Below are 19,910 nucleotides of genomic sequence, written 5' to 3' on the forward strand. Positions count from 1 at the left end.
ATCTACTATCCACACAATCGTACGTGATCTGTTACAAAACCCAAACTATACTCTCCACATACGCTAAGAAACAATAAACAAAATCCATAATCTACTATCCACACAATCGTACGTGATCGGTTACAAAACCCAAACTATACTCTCCACATACGCTAAGAAACAATAAACAAAATCCATAATCTACTATCCACACAATCGTACGTGAGCGGTTACAAAACCCAAACTATACTCTCCACATACGCTAAGAAACAATAAACAAAATCCATAATCTACTATCCACACAATCGTACGTGAGCAGTTACAAACACAAACACACAAACACATACCCTCGCACTATGAAAAAAGAGTGTTTATAATCACACTACTCTACCTACACACACACACACACACATTGGCAAATCGATAGTTATTTCTTTTCTAGAGTATTGGGTAGCCCTTAAAAGGGCTGTTTTTTTTTAAACTCCAGATGCACCTATCTAATGGTTGCACCTTCCTGGCCTGGCGCCACACACGCATCTTCTTCCCCAGTCTCCTTTCACCTTTCTTCTGGGGAGCGCAGAGGGAGGATGATTCGCTTCAACACCCCAATCCTCTGTCTCGGGAATATTGTACGACATCCTCTCTTCTAGTTTCTTTTCCTCCTCTTCCCTCTGTCTTCTCTCCTCCTCTTCGTTCTTTATTCTTTCCTCTTCTACTATAGCCTCCGCGGCCAGTTCATTTAACAGGCGCCTGACATATTCCAGATGTATCTGGAGTTCAAGAAGTTTGCTTATTCTGCTATTCATTCTTGTGTTGATCAATCAACAAGGGTAGCTAGACTGAATGAATGAATATTGAATTATAGACGCTTACGTACTAGTACTTTTGCGTCTTGTTAATGCCTGATGACCAGGCTATTTATTTGATCGGGTTTGTAGGAATGGTGCCACTACATCCCCGTGTTTATATGCGATGACCGCATTACTTAATTAAAATGTCTGTCCGTGGCAAAGGAGGGAAGGCATGAGTCCAGGAGGAGCCCGACGTCACAGGTCCATGTTGTTAGAAACGCCAAAGCCTATTGTTCAATCGAGTCCAGTTGTACTAATGGACGTTAAATATATCAATGTCGTGTTAGCCACTGTAATTATCCTGATTTTGATAGTTGTTAGATTTGTTTATGTTAACCTATAGCAGTTTTCTTTTCTTTTGTTTATGTACAGAGTGTACTTTTGTGTATGTATATAAAAAAAAACATAAATTATGCCAATCAATTAGGTGTTTGTCACCCGTTACTTTCAGTTCTTGTATTGTAATTTTAAGTTTTGAATTTTGATGGCGGTGTCCAAAAATGATCATATTGAATTAGGGCCACAAAAATTTGGTATGTCTGAAGAGCCCTCTAATAGCCAATGTGAGAGCTTCTTTTGAGGCAATTGACCGATGTCTGTGTCTTCTTTCTGTCATCGTTGTTGTGAGTTGCTGGTCTTTTCTTGTTGGATTCCCCTTCTGCTTAACTGCCACACACCATTATCTTAATTATCATTGTGCCTCAAACTCTAATATAATAGTAATATTTTTTTTAATATTTTTTTTTTTTTAATAGTTAAAATTGTCAGCACGTGGTCTGAAAAAGTCCTGTGCTCCCTGTGTAGTGTGTTATTAATGATAAGTTTTGTTGTGACTTTAGTTTAGTTCCGCCTTGTGCGGAGGGTCCTGATGACTGGGCTTATGTCACCTTATATATCTAAATTTAGGGAGTTAATGTATTCTGTTCTTGTTGTCAGACCTTAGATGTTATAGTCAGAATATAGACATGCAAAGTTGGAAGGTAGAGAAGGGAAGATTGGTACATGCATGTATTTTAATAATTTTATGGGTGCAGGCACCTTTGCTGAATACTCAGGTCCGGGTGGACTTATGAAAGGTGCCTGTTTCCCCATTTTCTTAAAGATAGATTTTTTGTTGTTGTTTTTTTTTTTTTTTTTTCCCTTTTCGTTAGTTTATTTTATTTTATTTTTAAAATTGCTATTTTATTTTATTTAATAATTTTTTATTTTTTTTGTATAGATTTGTATTGTTTGTAAAGTTAGTTATTCTTCTTTTTTATATATCGAGTATGGAGGCACCTTTGCTGAGTAATCAGGTCCTGAGGACTTCTCAAAGGTACTTGTTCTCGTTATTGATGTGTGTTTGGTAGCCTGTATTTTGTGTTATCCTGTTTGTATTTTTAACCTTGAGTGTGCTTTTCAGCTAGCAATTGATGCTTTCAACTCATTGGGTTATATCTTGTCATACTTGTTTATTTGTTTTAAGTATGTTATTATGTTTTTGTATGTTAGGTCTTTGTTGCTGTTTGTTTTGGGATTTATGAAGTCTGGATATTTGTAGGGCGATCCGATTTTCTTTTGTTGTTTTTGAAATTCCATTCTGTGCGAGTGGTAATAGGTACACTGATTAAAAACGTGTTCCAGGGTCTCTGTGCTGGTGCAATGGGGACAGTGGGTGTGGTTGTCCATTCCTTTGTTGAGTTGTCTTCCAAAGCTTCCCTTGAGTAAGGTTTTAGCGGTCCTTATTCGATTTATGATTCTGATATCTGGGCTTTGCAGTGTTCTAGGTATTGTAATATGTCTCTCCACCTTTTTTTGCCATTGGTATAGGTGTCTGCCCTTGATGCTGTTGTCCCATGTTTGTTGCCATTTATGGTTGATTTTCTGAGTTATTTGACTATATATTTCTGTAACGCTATATTGCATGGTCAGATAGGTATTTTTTGTGAGGCTGGATTTTGCACTTAGGTCTGCTTTATCATTTCCTGGTAGGTTAATGTGTGAGGGTACCCACAGGAATGTTAGTTTCTGTTGTTTGGTATCTATTTCCCTTATTGTTTGTAGCGCTTTTTCCATGAGATTTGCTCTACTTTTGGAAATACCAGATTCTAGTGATTTAAGTACACTGAGGGAGTCGGTGATGATTACGTGTTGTTTTGTGGTTGAAAGTGTAATCCAGTTTAGAGCCTCATTTATGGCCCAAAATTCAGCTGTGTAGATTGAGCAGTCGTCTGGGAGTCTTTCAGTTATTTCGATGTTATATTCTGGGATAACCACAGCTGCTCCCGTTCTTTTTAACTCTTGCGATTTGGAGCCATCTGTGTAGATTTTAACATGAGTCGGGTACTCTTCCGTTATGATCTTTTGTATTTCTGCTAAGAGTCCTATTGGGTTTTCGTTTTTGGATCCAATTTTTTGTGCTGTCAGGTTGATGTCTGGAGTCGTATTTTTCCATGGTGTTATGTCTATTAATTGGTGTTGTTCAGCTTGTAGTCCCCATTGTCCTATTTCGGTACAGAGCGTATGTACCTTATTGGCTGCCGGTGGATTTGGGACAAGTTTTGGCCTAAATGTTAGTCGGCATTTGGTGATTGTACTTTTGGTGGGGTTATTATCCGAGTGTATGGAGTTCCTGGTGGCATACCTAAGGGTTTGTTCCTCCCTTCTTAGGTATAGGGGTAAATCCCCTGTAAGGATTTGTAGTTCTTCTAGGGCAATGTTTGGAAGTGTTCCTGTGCAGAGCCTTAGTGCTTTATACTGTATGTTGTTTAGTTTGTGAAGTAGTTTTGTGCTTGCCGATGCATATACCTGGCAGCCATAGTCTAATTTGGATCTAATCAGTGACCTATATATCATTAACATACTTTGTTGATCTGCTCCCCATGTTGTTCCCTTTATGTTTTTAAGTAGATTTAGATCTTTATTGCATCTCTGTATGATGTTGGTAATATGAGATTGCCAGTTTAGTTGTTCATCCAGCAACATTCCTAGAAAGTATGTATTTTTGACAAAGTTTATTGGTGTTTTTTGTAGATATAATTTAGGGTATGTTATTTTACACTTATTCGTTGGGGAAAAAAGCATTCCTACAGTTTTGGTTTTGGATATTTTGAAGCCCCAATTGTCAGCCCAGGTTCCTATCTTGTCTAGGTTGAGTTGAATTTGTTTGATAATTTCTTGGCTGTTTGGGTTGCCTGCTTTCCAGATACCACTATCATCAGCAAATTGTGAAAGTTCCACTTGGTTGGTGTTGACGTATTTGCTGAGTTCATTGATCATGATGTTGAATAGAGTGGGGCTAATCACACTCCCTTGTGGTGTTCCATTTTCCAATGTGTGTTTTTCTGAGTGTGCATCCCCTACTCTTGTTTTAATCTGTCTTCCAGTTAGAAAGTTAGAGATCCAGCAGTGCATGCGTCCTGTAATACCATACTGGTTGAGTTTGGATACGAGTCCTTTGGTCCACACCATGTCAAAGGCTTTTTCTAGATCTAAGAAAATCGCAATAAGATGTCGGTCTTTCTTCCTTTTTGCATTGAAAGCAAGTTTGATGTTGGCTTCTAGCCGGATGAGTTGATCTATAGTAGATCGTCTAGGTCTAAATCCGCTTTGATTCTCTGATAATAATTTGTTTTGTTCTAGGTGGTGTTTTAATCGGTTATTTATCATAGTCTCCATAAGTTTACACAGGGTGTTGGTCAGGGAAATTGGGCGGTAGGAATTAATATTTGTAGGGTCTTTCCCGGGTTTGGGTATGGCAATGACTATTGCTTGTTTCCATGTCGTTGGTATGCTCCCTGTTTGCCATATTTGGTTAATTAGTTGGAGAATTATATTTTCCATGTTTGGAGGTATTGTTTTGTAAAATTCGTAGCCTAACAGGTCTTCACCTGGAGATGTTGATTTTTTGTTACGTAACGCCTTTCTCCATTCATTTATATTAAATAGATCATTTAGTGGTGTATTTTCGTTGTTTGTTTGATCGTTAAATAGGTGCGGGAATTCCGTTTCGAGAATGGTGGTTTGTTTCATGAAGTCCTTGGTGTGATTGCTGTTGCTGCTAGAGTTTGCAAAATGTTGGGCCAGTTGTTTGGCTTTTTCTTCGTTAGTGTCCGCACCAGGAATTTTTGGTGTTGATTTTGGTGTGTTTCCTTTCATGGTTCTAATCTTTCCCCACACTTGTTTTGAGTTGCTATGATGGTTAAGTGTGGAGCAGTATTTTCGCCATGAGTTGATTTTGGAGTCCTTAATTGTAGTCCGAGTTATGGCTTCTTTACGTTTGTATTCGAGGAAGTCTGCCGTTACTTTAGTATGTTTGAACCGATTTAGTGCTTTCTTTTTGGCCTGAATTGCTATTCGGCATTCCTCTGTCCACCATGGTATAGGTGTTTGTTTTATTTTATTCTGTGTTTTCGGTATACTGATTGTAGCTGCTTTGTTGATAGCTTGAGTTATGGCTTCATAAAATTGGTTGCTGTCGTGGTTATGTAGTTCCCCTAGTGTAATTTTTTCTAATGATTTGTAGAATGTATTCCAATCAGCTTTTTCAGTTTTCCAGCGAGTTTCAATTTATAGTGAAAGCGCGGACGTGATGGAAAACATCCCCCTAAAACATAAAATTGATCTTACCTAGATCATAACCAAAAAAACAACAACGCGCGGACCTAAAAGAAACACTCACTTTTTTATGCTACCTATCACTATTTTAAAAATTTTTTATAAATCACTTCAATAGACTATCCACATACGCAAAGCAATCCAATCTAACCCCAAATTTACACCTCAAACACCAAAAAAAAAGACATCATTTTAATCTACTATCCATACCAACTTACTTAACCACTTACAAACACAAACACATACCCTCACATTTTTTTAAAAAAGAGTTAGTGTTTATTTCCACACTACTCTACCTACACACATTGGCAAATGGATTGTTATTTCTTTTCTAGAGTATTGGGTAACCCTGAAAAGGGCTGTTTTTTTGTTTGCTATGGCATTCTTTTTTAGTTTCTAAGAATGCGATGTCCTCTGAGGATAGACTTTCTGGCGATAGGTCTGCTTCTTCGGAAAGAGAAGAAGAACTCTTTGGTGTCGATACGACAATCGACAAAGCCTCTGTCACCTTCAGGTTCTTGTTGCTGCTGTTGTTGTTGTTGCTGCTGTTGCTGCTGTCTCTGAAGTCTGTACTTCTCTGTCCATTCTTCTTTTTCCCTGTTCATTTCTTCTCTGAAAAGCTCTTCTATCAGGTCTTCAGTGACTTTTAACATTCTCACATTCTCTATTTCTTCTGGCTTCGGTATCAGACTGTGTCTGACCCTATGCAAATTCACGTAGGCTTCGTTGAGCTTAGCTAGTTTGGAACACATCTTCTTAGGAGGATGAGTCGACAATGGATGGTTAGACTGAATGAATGAATGAATATAAATTATAGACGCTTACGCAAACTAGTGCTTTTGCGTCTTGTTAATGCCTAATGACTAGGCTACTTAATTGGTCGGTTGTAGGTATTAGAGCCACTACAATCCCGTGTTTACTGTGCGATGACCGCACTTTTTAATTAGTCTGGACTTGGTAAAGTGAAAAAATGTCCAAGCAAGGTTAAAGAAACCAAATTTGATTAAGACCGCTATTAGTTAAGTGTATAAATTATAATTAATCAAGTTGTTAAATTTTACAATATACAGGAATAGTCTATTGAGTTATATGCCAATCAAAGCCGCTAAATGCAGTTTGTTTTCCCAATTTCAATTCAAAATTGTTCTCCTGTTAGTTTAATATCCAGCATAGTTAACTACCAATCAGAACCATGTTTACATTCCTGGTTATCCCGCGCAAAGTTGCTAGACCAGTTTTTCAGTTTTCAATCTGGAAACAACCCGGTTCTTAAAGTCAAAGCGCGGACGTGAAGGAAAACATCCCCCACACGGTTTTTGAGTCGCAACGTTTAGTGAGTGTCATGAGAGGGATAGTAAGAAATGAAAGAGCATCAATCCAACATTCTTATAGCTAAACAAAAGACAAAGGCATTTTTTTCAAAACACAACATTTTTTATTCAAAAATCACTTAACACTAAACAACAACTCTAACATTTTTAACAATAATCCAACAATATAACATCAAACAATTTTTTCAAAACACAACATTTTTTATTCAAAAATCACTTAACACTAAACAACAACAACTCTAACATTTTTTGACATTAATCCAACACTAAAAGTTTCTCCACTAGGTAAAGAGGGATAACAGTCTTCCATGGTTTCTAGTAATCTAGGATGACTTCTCTCAAACTGTTGATTTCTATGGTATTATCGAATTCTGCATACAGGATGACGTTCACCGTTTCATCAGGGTCTCGGTCTTTAAACTGAATTTCCACACGAATCTGGCCGGATTTTATAGGGTGGAAATGTCCCTCGTCGCTGCCTTGGTCTGGAGTGAAATAGAAAGCCCACAAAGCGTAGCCTCCTGCATAATCCTCGTACGTAATACCGTGACTGGTATTGGTTCCTAACTGTCCGGTGGCTTCGTACAGGGACAAGTACGATCTCAAGTAATTCTTCTTGGTAAAGTCAGGTTCGAAAGGTCGGGTACACAAGGTCTTGCCATCGCGACTGACTTCGATTTTGGACACGCCAAAGTGTTGAAAGTAGAAAGGATTTTTTTCGGCAGCTCCGTTGAAGGCTGTATTCTCGACGATACCAACGATCAAACGTTTGGGTAACTGTCCTTGGAACAGATGATCTTCGATCATGGATCGCTGTCCCTTGGGAATGGTGAAGGTTTTCACTTCCACGCGTCGTATGGGATACTTGGCGGTCGTTCTGCTCAACGTCTGACTGATGTCGTTTCCCACTTTAGGTAACACTTCCACACGGCGTACGTAGAGTCTGGCTTCTAGGATTTTGGTTTTGTAACCGTCACTATCAGCCATCAAATGGAAAGCGGCACTGCTACGATTCAGTCTCAGGCGGACATCCACCCCGTTCAGCAAATACTTTTCTTGCAACCACATGTCCAAATGCAAACGATCCATCAGTTCTAAACTTGTGTCGGCTCCCGTGATTCTCTTTCTTCGTTCTAGAAATCCATCATTGTTGTCTTTCTTTTCATCAGTTTCCAATATTTCAAACTTGGTAGGTTCGTCAGCTTCCCATACCACACAGGCATTGAGATGAGTGTTCTTGGCATCTATTCCGTACGTCAAGAGATTTTCCAGGTAGGCACGATAAAGATAAGTATCCATGCTGCTACTGACCAGTTTGTTATTCAAGTACAAGTCCACTCCACTGAACAAGGAATGCATGAAATTGTTGACGGGAGCTACTGCTATAGCACCTCCAGTCTTATCTAGAATTTTGACTTTCAGGTACAAGTAACTGCTATTCAGATCGATGTAATCTTCGGGCTGTCCTTTGATTTCAAACTCGATGGGAGCGGAATCGGTCAGTGAGGAGACGGGGTGAAATTCCACCCACTGGGATTCTTGCATCGTCATCATCGTGGTGGGCATGGCAAACAGATCCAGTTCCGTCTTGGAACAAGCGCAAGATTCTCGGTGCATCATTTTTTTGTCTCTTTTTTCAATAATCGAAAACGTCTAAGTCTCGAACGGTTCTTCTTTTCTTGGCCTTTCTCGCTTGAAGTCTGGTGAAAGGGTGTTTTCTTCGTCGTCTCTTTCTGCCTTGTACTTGCTGAATGCCTGACTCGGTAGCGTGCAGGGCATTTATAGGTGTTTCTCGTTGGCCTAAAATGTCTTTGCCCGTTTGCAGCAAGACATTTTTGCCAGCCCTCATGAAGGCTTCTTTAGGGTTTTGTTTGTCGATGATGACATTTTGGAGAAATTCTTTGCCTTGCGTCAGTGCCGCATCTTTCAAGGCGTGCAATCCGCGTGTCACCATCGGTTTCAACACTGGGGCCACCGAACGAAAGGCCGATTTTAACATGTCTCCTAAGCCGTGTCCTCGCTGTCGAGCAACCCCTCGGTACACTGGATACATGACTTACTTACGAGTCATGAGAGAACCGTTTTCGAAAATGGAGTTTCACCGTGACTTTTCCTTTGGTGAATGAAATATTTTGTCCCAGATCTCCTTTTATAGCAATGTTGACCGTGTCCAAATACGACTTGCTGACAGGCAAATAGTGAGGATGGACAAATTCGCGGTGGACGTGGTAAGTGTTTCCACCTTCCTCGTCAGCACCCGTGGCAGAATCTACTTTGAAAGGAATGACACGCAGTAACGGTACGGAGGTGTGTCCCACCACGTTGTACTCCACCACATCGGAATACACGAACATCAAATTCAGTCCTTGGTTCAGTTCTACCGGGGCACGAAATAACTTGCTAAAAGACTCGTTGTCGTAAACGATGGGTAATTCGTTTTTCTTGAGCATGGCCTTTCTCATGTCCATGTCTCCGCCCAACATGTCAAACAATTCAGGACAAAATAAAATGGACACGATTTTACTTCGTTCAAATTTCATCAAGAAGCGACGAGCTGCTTTGTGGTACTCCATGGTGACACTTTTGTTGACATGCTCCAAAGCTTTCAGAAACACGACATTAAACCTGGAGGCTATGGTGCTGACCAAATGTTGACCACTAAAATAATAGCCTGGGGGAATGAACAAGTGATAGGTGGTGTACTTTTGATTTTGTGTACGGGTTTTCTTGTCATATTTGACATTGCTATCCATCCACTGTTGCATTTGCTCGTCATGAACTTCCACATCAAAAAAATTTTGATTGGGAAGGACATTGAGGACTTGGGTCGGGTGAATGATTTCTACTAAAGCCACTTCCCAATGGGCTTCGTGATCTAACTGGATGGCCTGAGGTAATTTGGCCGTGTAACAGCACAACGTGTTCTTGGGAAACACCTCCATGGAACTGTCACTGGGTAAAGTTAAGTAAAATTGGTTTTGGTGACTCATAATTCCAGAGTTCTGTGGCTGTCCGAGGGGTTACTGGACGTCAGAGGCGTATCTCCGTCTAAAATGGGGTTGTGGTTGTGGTTGAAGTGGTGACTGGCACTGGCACTGGACACAAGGTTCCCGGGGTTCCCGTTCGAGGTGAATTTCACGGAGGGATTGGGAAGTAGGTAACCGATGCATCTGCTCAATAAAATGGTCCACAATTGTTTGTCTCCTTCTTGCAAACTCAGATTGGCGATGGCTGCCCCGATGACACAATACACCACGAAGATTTGGCAGAAAAAGACGATTTGCGTTTTAGGCACACGTTCTCCACACCACACCCACAAGGGTTGTTTTTGTAAATCTTGCACAGAAGAACTAGGTGAAGGAGGAGTGGTCGACGTAGCTGTGTCTGTGTGAAAAGGCATGATGGTCACTTCTTTTTATAGTCGATGACTTGTGAAGCGTCGATCCAAGAATCAAAACTGGGTGGATATCCTTTCCAACGTACTTTGACTTCTTTGACACGTCGTTTGCCCACTTTACGGGTTCTGTGTTCGAGAATGCTTTCGATGTCGTACACGTCGTCTTCTTTTTTGGTGACACGTTGTAACTCGGGCAAATAAAACGTTCCTTTGAGCACTTCTCCGTTCATGTCTTCCAATTTATAGACGGCAGGATGACGGCCATGCACTCGTCCAGTGACGCGAAACAGTTCGGTCGTCCAGTTAGGTAAGTAACCTTTGTCAAAAGTGCGTTTGGTTTTGCCAATGCGCACCCAATCTCCTACGGCCAACTCTCCACTTTTCTCGGGGACAGCCCTCGTCGGGGACGTACCAAACAGGCGCTCAAACACCAACACTTCGTTGTCGGGAGTCACGTCTTGCGGGGCACGTCCGATGCTTCGATGGTAAGATTGGTTGTACGCTTGCACCAGGTGTGGTAAGATGTCGATGTACTTCAGAGTGTGGTGATGCGTAAAATATTTCCACATGCGTTCTTTCAAAGTGCGTTGAAAACGTTCCACGATGCTGGCTTTGGTTTCAGGATTCTCGGTGGTAAAAAAATGAATGTCACGTTTCTTTAATTCTTTTTGCTAAGCTTGGTTCAGAAATTCGGTGCCTTTGTCCGTTTGCCATCGAAGAGGGTGACGACCGCTTTGTTTCAGCACTCGTTGCAGGGCTCGCACTAACTCGCTGCTGGATTTGGAAGTCAAGGGCACGACCCAGGCAAATTTGGAAAAGACGTCGATGACACAAAACAAATATTTGTAGCCACGATTGTAGCTGGCCAAATGAGAGACATCGGCTAAATCGGCTTGCCATTGATGATCGATGCCTTCCACTCGGGTGCGACTTCTGGCAAACTTGCGTCGAATGGGTTTGTGTAAAGTGTAGGTAGCTTGTTCTTGTAACCATCGTTGCACTTGAGGTAAACGGAGACTTTTCAGTTACGTTTTGGCAGCACGATACAATTTTTGAACTCCTGCGTAACCTGCAGGATGGGAGGGATCGTAGTAAATGCTGGCTAAGACTTTTTCCATTTTTTTGTGTTGGTTGGTGTGTTAATAAGGCACCCACTCTTGGAAGAGGCTACTCTTTTTCTCTTGGGGTATTTTCTTGGATTGCAATGCTTTGCGTGTGCGACCGGCAATAGGTGTTGAAGAGGAGGAGGATGTCTGAGCGGGGGATATCGGTTCTTGTTTCACTTCTGTCTTCACTTCTGTCTTCACTTTCGTTTTCTCTTGTGACGAAGAAGGGGTGGCCATCATCTTTTTAATCCATCCAATTCTGGAGGTAGGTGGTGTTGTTAACTTGCGTACTTTTTCTGGTGGAGTTTGAAACCCTTCTTCTTCTTCTCCTTTTTCTGTCTTGGTCACTGGTACTGGTGGTACTGGTACTGGTACTGGTGATGGTGCTGGACTTTTCATCAAGGTCTTAAAATCTTTCAGAGTGGGTAGAGCTGTTTCGTCTAAAGCTTTCTGGTGAAAGAGTTGCAGTCGTTGCAAGAGTTGACCGTACTTTTGCGATTTTTCTGTTTCGGACAAATCTTGGCGATCCATCAAGGACTGCAATTCGTGTTGTGACTGGGACATCTCGCTCAAATGGGGATTGGGAGGTAAATGCGGGGTGTGTTGTTCTTGCCACCGATGGTATTCCATCCATCGTTTGTAAGGCACTAAAGCTAGTTTTCGTCCTTCCATGGGGTTGTCAGGGGTCGATTCTGAGATCTTGGAACTTCCGAGGCCTTTTTATCTTGCTCCCACCAGTCCTCCCAACATGGTTCCCAAGACTCCTTTCAGTATGGGGCCTAACAAGAGAGGTAAAATACCTCCACGTTGCACTAACATCTTTTTTTGACGAATGGGAATTTTCTTTTGAACCATTTGGCGAAGAACGTGACGATGTTTGCCTAAGGATTGTTTCTGGTGTTTGGACAAAGGGATCGTGCCTTTCAAAACGTTCAAACAACATTCGCACACGGTATCGATGACCTCTTTGGAGGCTGTTTGAATGAGTTTTTTCGTAGGGGTGGAGAAGCTTTGGACAGGACAGATAACATGTCCCCATGTTTGGCTAAACGTGGTGGCAGTCCTTTCCTTTTCTTTCCTTGGGGTTTTCTGGAGGGTGACATCTTTGAGTCTTCAGGAGCACCAAAAAACACTGATACCCGACTTGGTCACAGGCCTTTTTTATACTGGAACGCGTCGCCACTGATTCTCTTTACGTCGTATTAGTTTGAGGACAGGCATGACACGTCGTGCAGGGGTAAGTAACGGACTAAATCGAGACAGTTCTTGCTTGGACAAATCCAGTAAACTTTGTAACATGCCCGATCTTTCTTGAACTTTGATTTTGGGAGAAGGTACTTTGTGAGCAGCAGCCACTGCCACTAAATTGGAAGGTCCTGCCAATGGGGAAGTTCTTTTGGGGGTCATCAACGGAGAAGTTCTTGGTGTGATCAACGTCTCCAAGTACTCTTCAGTTCTGGGTGTCATTAACGGAGAAGTGGACAAACGTGAAGCTGCCGGAGACGCAGTCACCGCCGTGTCAGGTCGTGGTTTGCGAGTGTAAGGTTGCGTCCTGGCCGAAGTACCTCTCTTGCGACTAGTTTTCTGTGGACTTTTCTTTTTCTGGGGGCTTCTTTTCTTTTTCCGGGGTGGTGGTGGTGTCTGGTCAGAGGAGGGTCCTGCCGCTGGAGAACTTCTCCTTGGGGACCTGGTCTTTTTCTTCTTGGGACTTCGTTGGACTTTTGTCTTGGGTATAACTTTGGGGGCATTAGGATCCCATCTTAAGAGTGAGCGAATGATGACCCCTCCTAGAGTACCGCTCCCTCCAGGTTTCAAAATGATTTGTTTTTTGGTTTGAGTGTCGATGCGGGGATCGGCCAGTTGGACCAAAGCGACTTTGTTTCGATCGAAAAAGCGTTTGGTTTGATGAGGAATCTGAATGATTCCTTGGAGTAATTGACGTGCCGTCACCGTGAACCATCGTAAGACTTCTTTGAGACTAGCTTCTAAGACACGAGCTCGTGTTTGTGGATCTTTTTCTCGACTGATGCCATACAAGGCACGAATCAATTTGACGGGAAGATGCGACTGAAGGGACGTCATGTTCGATCGAAAAAGCGTTTGGTTTGATGAGGAATCTGAATGATTCCTTGGAGTAATTGACGTGCCGTCACCGTGAACCATCGTAAGACTTCTTTGAGACTAGCTTCTAAGACACGAGCTCGTGTTTGTGGATCTTTTTCATGTTCGCACTGAGAGTGAGACAGACGAAAAAGGGTCTGAGGTTTTTATAGATTTTTTGATGGGGAGTGAAATGAAGTCGAGGACGGAGACGTGTACAGGACAGGCCCTCCGTCTTGGCACCAGTGGTGAAACAAGTGGGTACGAAATCGCAAATCCCCGGGGGTCGTAGGTTTCAAATCGACGAGTAAATAGGCCTGTTGAGTTTGAGTGGATCGTCGTACGCCTGAGTCAGCCAAGGCGTTCCTAACTGTTTGGCTAAGACTTGCACTAGCGATTTATCTCGAGGGCTTTTAAACAAGACCACGTAATGCGCATTGAGACTGATGGTGCGATGGGCTTTACTTTGTTGAAACAAATTTTGGGTGATGTAAACGACACTGGCATTACGGTGAGGCCCTTTGCGCGTGAACCACAGTTTAATTTCTTCTTCGTCTTCTCCTAACATGTCGTCCAAAATGACCAAATGGGTTAGACGGGAGTCAGAGACGATGCCGTCGTCTTCTTTAGGAATGCCTTCCACAAACACGATGGAATCGCCTTGACTTTCTTGCAAGAGGTTGTACGCCGATTGCCACTCTTTGTAACACCACACGATTCGTTGAGGGGGTCGATCGATCAAATGATGTTTATGTTCGATCAAACGTTTGACGAATTCGGTTTTGCCTGAACCGGTAGGTCCAGCAGTGAGCATGTTAAAGGGATGGCGAAGATACAAAGCCTCCCAACTGGCACGATCTAAGTGTTCGTCGATGACTTTGACAGTAGAGGAAGAGGGAGCAGAGACAGCAGAGGTAGCCATGGTGTGAGAAATGTCACTTGTGACACGAAAAACAAACAAGACAAGAGTTTATATACTTTTTCAGAACACGTTTATTGAATGTTTCAAACATGAATACGAAAGACAAAAATACATAAAAGCCAAAGGCTTAAGTACAAGAATAAAAGGCACATGATAACCATGAACGTGGAATAAACACAAGTGTCTGTACAACATGTTTTGGGTAAAGTTCTAACCAGTTCTATAGTAGGGGGTAAGGTCACACAAGTGTCCTCCCGAAAGGGTCTTTCAGGCCTGTCCACGACAGTCCTGTCCCGGGTGACGGGTTCTTCTGGCACCGTCACTAACACAGGTTGAAAAGTAACTTTTTTCCTTGAATAACTCTCGTGCATACTGGGCCACCTCTTGTGTCCAAGCCTCAAAACCCTGGCCTCGGTGATGTCCAACATTTGACTCCTAACCATTCTGGTTTCTTCTTCGTCAACGACATGGTAAGTTACTTCAATGAACAATGAACTATCGATCTTGCCTAGGGTTCCTTTTTATATACAGACCAATACCGACGTGACCGTACGGTAAGGTGAAGTGATTGGGAAGTCGCACTCGCTTCTGGTATACAATTTGATAGACTTTTTCCAAGGGTCGACTGACGATGTGGTGAGTGGGTAAACGTACAATCTTGTTCGGTTGATAGGTGGTCACTTTAAAGTTTCCATCCTCTCCCGATTGCAAGGCTTCTTTCAATACCCCAAAGTTGACCACTCGACTGGTACGATGATTCAGAGTCAGTCCTTTCACTTTGCACGTCGTGTGCACTTCTCCTTGTTTGTCCCGGTATTCGTAGCCGTAATTTTTGGGACCACCACTGACGAAACTTAGAATCTTGTCGTCGGGATGCTCGTCTGTCCAGGCTCCTAAACGGTCTCCTTCGATGTCAGGGTGCTGTTGAATCGGGTGATGGATGTAAATGCAACTGTCCGTGTCAAAGTACAGGACGCGTTCTTCTAACAGTTCTAAAGCTTCGTCCAATTTTAAGCGAGCATGAGCTGTCACGTAAGCCGCAATGATGACATTTCCAAAAGGGTCGTCTTGTACAAAGTCCAGATCTTCTTCGTAATTGACCAAGATCAAATCCTCTCGAACGACGTCCACTTGTTTCATGTATTTGGTTTTGTTGTGAATCATCTGGAAGTAGCGGGAAGGTTCTGTCAAATATTCCGTCTTGGGTAAACACGGTCGTTGTGCCATTTTACCCCACAAGGAATTTAACATCACTTTGGCAAACGATCGCCTGCCTTCGTTTTTTTCGATGTGGTCTAAAGAGATGCTTTCTTGTGCATAGTATTTCTCTTTGAATTGTATTTGGTCTTCGGGAGTGTGACACCAGGAAGGATAGCCGCTGGCTTCTTGTTTCAGTTTCAAAAAGGCATCCACGTAGTCGGCGAAAATGCCTTTCTGAGTAGGGTCACCCTTGTGGTACTGTTGTGTCTTGGGAAAGTGGCAAATTTCGTACACTTCTAACAGTTGGTATCCCATGTCCAGAGCTTTGAACAATTCTACGCTGACCCAGGTTCCCGTCAAGGCACGTTCTTCCTGGCTGTGATGGCAAGGTTGGTCCTGGTTGCACGTTTCGGCACAAGTACGGCACAAGGGAAACATCAGTTTGCCTTGACAATGGTGAGGTAAGACGGGATGGTATAGGTTCGTGGGAGGCAAAACTTTACACTTGATCAAGCCTTCGTATTGTCGAATGTTTTTCAGGTCGATGTGTTCCGTTAACAATTGCGGGTGCCCTACAGGAAAGCGACAATATTTGCACACGTAGGGATACAGCGAACACACGTCCAAGTATTTGATTTCTTCTCCTTTCTCTTCGTCGGCTTGGTACAGCAAACAGGTGGCATTGGTCCTTCCTCCGTACAAACTATCCCTCGGATTCAGCGGGTCCATGAACTGGTAACTTTCCACGAGGCGTTTAAATTCGGGATCGGTTTTCAAACGGTGATCGTACTCGTGTTCCCACATTTCCACCACTTGGCATCCTTGCTGTTCCAACTTTAGGCGTCGCTGACAAGTGTCCTGGTACAAGTCTTCCATGGTTCGTTGCAAAAACTGATTTTTAGTGTCACGGTCAGGGTAATAGACGGGACATCCGTGAAATAAGCAACCGTTAAACTCGTACACGATCTTGGGGTTTTCTAAGTCCCAGCCATCTACCGAATACGTTCCGATGGTCTTTTCGCCTCCTCCGTTGCGGGCATGCTGAATCCATTTGTCTTCCTTGTCGCACAAGTAATGTAACCAACGTAGGGCTTTGACCGAGTATTGACGCTTGACATAGTGGGTCGTTTGAGGACTGATGACAGCCACGGTGTTTTCAGGCATTAATCGTTGGCGGTAAACTAAGGAACACGCTTTATCAATGGTGCAAGCTTCTTTCAAAGGATCGACCCCTCCGTGTTCCATGAACAGTTCTCGAAATTTTCCACAGCAACGTCGTAAAATGTCCACGTCGGAACGACAATACTTTAACATTTCTTCCTGAAAGTCGAAAGGGTCAGAGGCATGAGCCTGGTACCAAGCGTAGAAAGCTTCTCGTTGTTCGGTACGCATGTTGTCGGGGTCGTAATAGTGAGCCTCAGGTAAATGGGGTAGAACGGCATGTTGATTGGCTTCCGTATTGAAAAAGTGTGGAAAGTACCCTTTAGCCATTTCTGTCATTCCAAACGTTTTAGGCATTCGACTCAAAGGCATGGCCAAGTAACTCATCGAATCTTTAAACTGTACTTGTCCCACTTGCATGAAAATGATTTTGGCTCCGTTCAAAGTGACTTTAGGACGTTCGGTGCCTTGTTCCGCATAGTACCTCAAAAGAAACTGTCCATCGTATCCGGAGAAATTGTGAGCCATCACCGTGGCATGACGATGACAATCTCCGTAACGTTCGATGTCCTCTTGGCTCCACGTCTTGTCGATGGGGTCTAAGACCCATCGGGCAAAATCGGCTAACGTGTTTGGTCCCCGAAAGATTTTTTCACGCCCTCCGGGAATCTTACTGCAGTGAGGGCAATGACTGAAGATAGGTTCTTGAATGCACTTCTCGCACGCTCGATGAGCCACGCAGAAATTAGGAATGTGAATGCCGGTCTCTTGCAAGCATTCGAACTCGAAAAAGATGAAATTGCCTTTCTTCTTGTGACCGTCCTCTTTCTCTGGTGGGGGTTGGTATTTTTGCACGTAGCATTGGTGTTCCAAGTCCACGATGTGGTGACAAATGTGACATTTTTTTTTCTTGAACATACGTGTGCCTTGGTACTATTGGTACGTATGCCTTGTCTACACGTAGGGCACAATCTCAAGAGTTGACAAGCACATTTCTTCTGTGAACCTTGCGTCTTCAGATGTTGTTGGTAACAGGTAGGACTGACAAACGTGCGCAAACAAGTCGAACAAGGCACTGGTCCTTCGCTCAGACAGGGTGGAGAGGCCAAACATCCTGGGCATTTCATTCCACAATGCTTGTGTTGCTCTCGATTGTTATAACCATAGTCACATTTCTCACAATAATAACTGTATCCCAGGAATCCAGTGATACTGGTAATGGTATCGAAATGGTCATCGTGATGATAGACATGAATGTATTTTCCGTCCTTAAAATCTTGGCCTCGAAACAACAGAGTTCCACGCATTTCTTGAGGGTGCACTTTCAAGGTGTAGCGTGGAGCTAGGGCATCTTGCAATTTTTGCATCTCAGGAATGCCACAGGGTGTGTCTTTGGACAGTCCGGCTTGTTGTAACAGGAGTTCTGCTTCATTTCGTTGTTTGGCTCGGTCGGATTGTTGAATAGTTTTCCAGGTTCTTTTCCATTCTACCGTGTCGTTCTTGTTGGAATAGGTTCGTCCCACCACGATGGCACGGGCTAAACACATCTGGTCTTGAGGGTTGTTAATTCGGACGAGACTCTTTTTGCTGTTGCGAAGGTCGTGCACCAATAACATCTTTTTGCATCCAGTTCCTTGAGGAGGAGAGACGTGGGCCATTTTTAGTCTGGCTTTACCATCGGTGATGTCAAACTGGTCATTAGATTGTTGCACCTGTTGTATCTTGTCCATGACTTTGGAAGGGGTTAGTTCTGCGGGTCTGCTAAACTCGATCCAAACAGGGGATTTCAAACCGTCGTGATCTATGGATAGTGTCAAGCGATCGTCTTCTTTGGCTTGACATTGTCGCTTGAGTGCGGTGAGCAAAGAATCCCACAACTCGGTGATTTACCCTTCTGCTTTCTCCAAGGGTACGTCGGCCTTGAAATCTTTAAACTTCACCGTGTAGGTGTAAGCCGTGGTTCTAAATTTTCTAGAGGAGCGCTTTTCCGTCTCTCGAATGGAATAGTACTTTTCAGGGTTGACTAAGGGTGGTGAACTTGGTTTAGAGGGTTCGGATTCTGGTTCACTCATGTCCTCTTCAAAATCACTGGCATGAATTTGTGCCAAGATTTCAGCCCTGGTACGAGGCGATAGATCACGTTTCTGCCTCTTACTTTCTTCTTCTTCCTCTTTCTTCTCGAATGAATGGGATCGATTCATCTTGAGTGCAAAACGTCAAATGACTCAAGTTTAAACACCATAGACTAATTTATAGTCTTGGCAAACCAGCGTATATAAAAAGGGTGTGTGTCTTGTCCTTTCACTATTCATTTCACTCTCAAGCCGAGCACAACGATGGAAGAGACTACCCAGATGGAACGTTTCATCAGAGCTTTGCGAGGGGTCATTAGAAAATTCTCTTCAGACCAGCCCACGGACTACTCTCCTTCCTTTCGAGATAAAAGTCAAGATACTTGCTATATCTGTCAGAAGAAAGGGCATTGGTCTTCAGAGTGTCCAGACCGTCAAAAAAGAAAAAAAAACAGGGGCTAAAAAAGACAAAAGTCAAGATACCTGTTATTATTGTAAAGAAAAAGGACATTGGTCTCCAGATTGCCCAAAAAAGAAACAAGAGGAGTCAGAAGAAAAGAAGGATTCTTCGGAAGAAGAGACGGATTCTTCGAAAGAAGAGAGGGATTCTTCAGAGGAAGAAGAGGAAGAAAGAAGACAATTCTATTTAAAAGAGGCAAAGAAACAGGAGAAGAAAAGAAGAAGGGAAGAAAATGAGGAAAAAACGGTGAACAAATTAAAAAAACAGAGAGACTAAATAATGAGAAAGAACAAGTGTACGAACTTTTTAAAGTGTTCTGTGGTGAATTGTGAATTGGATTGTAAAAAATGGATAAAAGAATACATGAATGATATAAGATAAGTGTCTTTGAGTTTTGATTTTAAAATAAGAAGCTAAACTCAAGCACTCATACACAGACACGTACTATAAGGGTAAAATGGGTGGGGTTTATTTTTGAATTATTGGCAAATTGAAATTGTATTTCTTTTCGAGAAATGTGGGTGGCCCTGCAAAGGGCCTTTTTTCTTTATGGTGTAGGAGTGAGTTTAACCAATCAACTTTAACTGCCTTAAGCCTTTGCCACGGCCAAGGCCTACTTCTGATGATTGGGTTGAAATCACTAAGGGTGGTAGGACAGGCTTAGTCACAGGGTTGGCGTATTTAGCTCGGGAAGGTCGTATTCTCTTCGGTCGTGATAAAGAAGTCTGATACATT

The sequence above is a fragment of the Sinohyriopsis cumingii genome, chromosome 11 (genome assembly GCF_028554795.1).
Source record: "Sinohyriopsis cumingii isolate HCF-2022 chromosome 11, ASM2855479v2, whole genome shotgun sequence".
Classification (NCBI taxonomy): Eukaryota; Metazoa; Mollusca; class Bivalvia; order Unionida; family Unionidae; genus Sinohyriopsis; species Sinohyriopsis cumingii.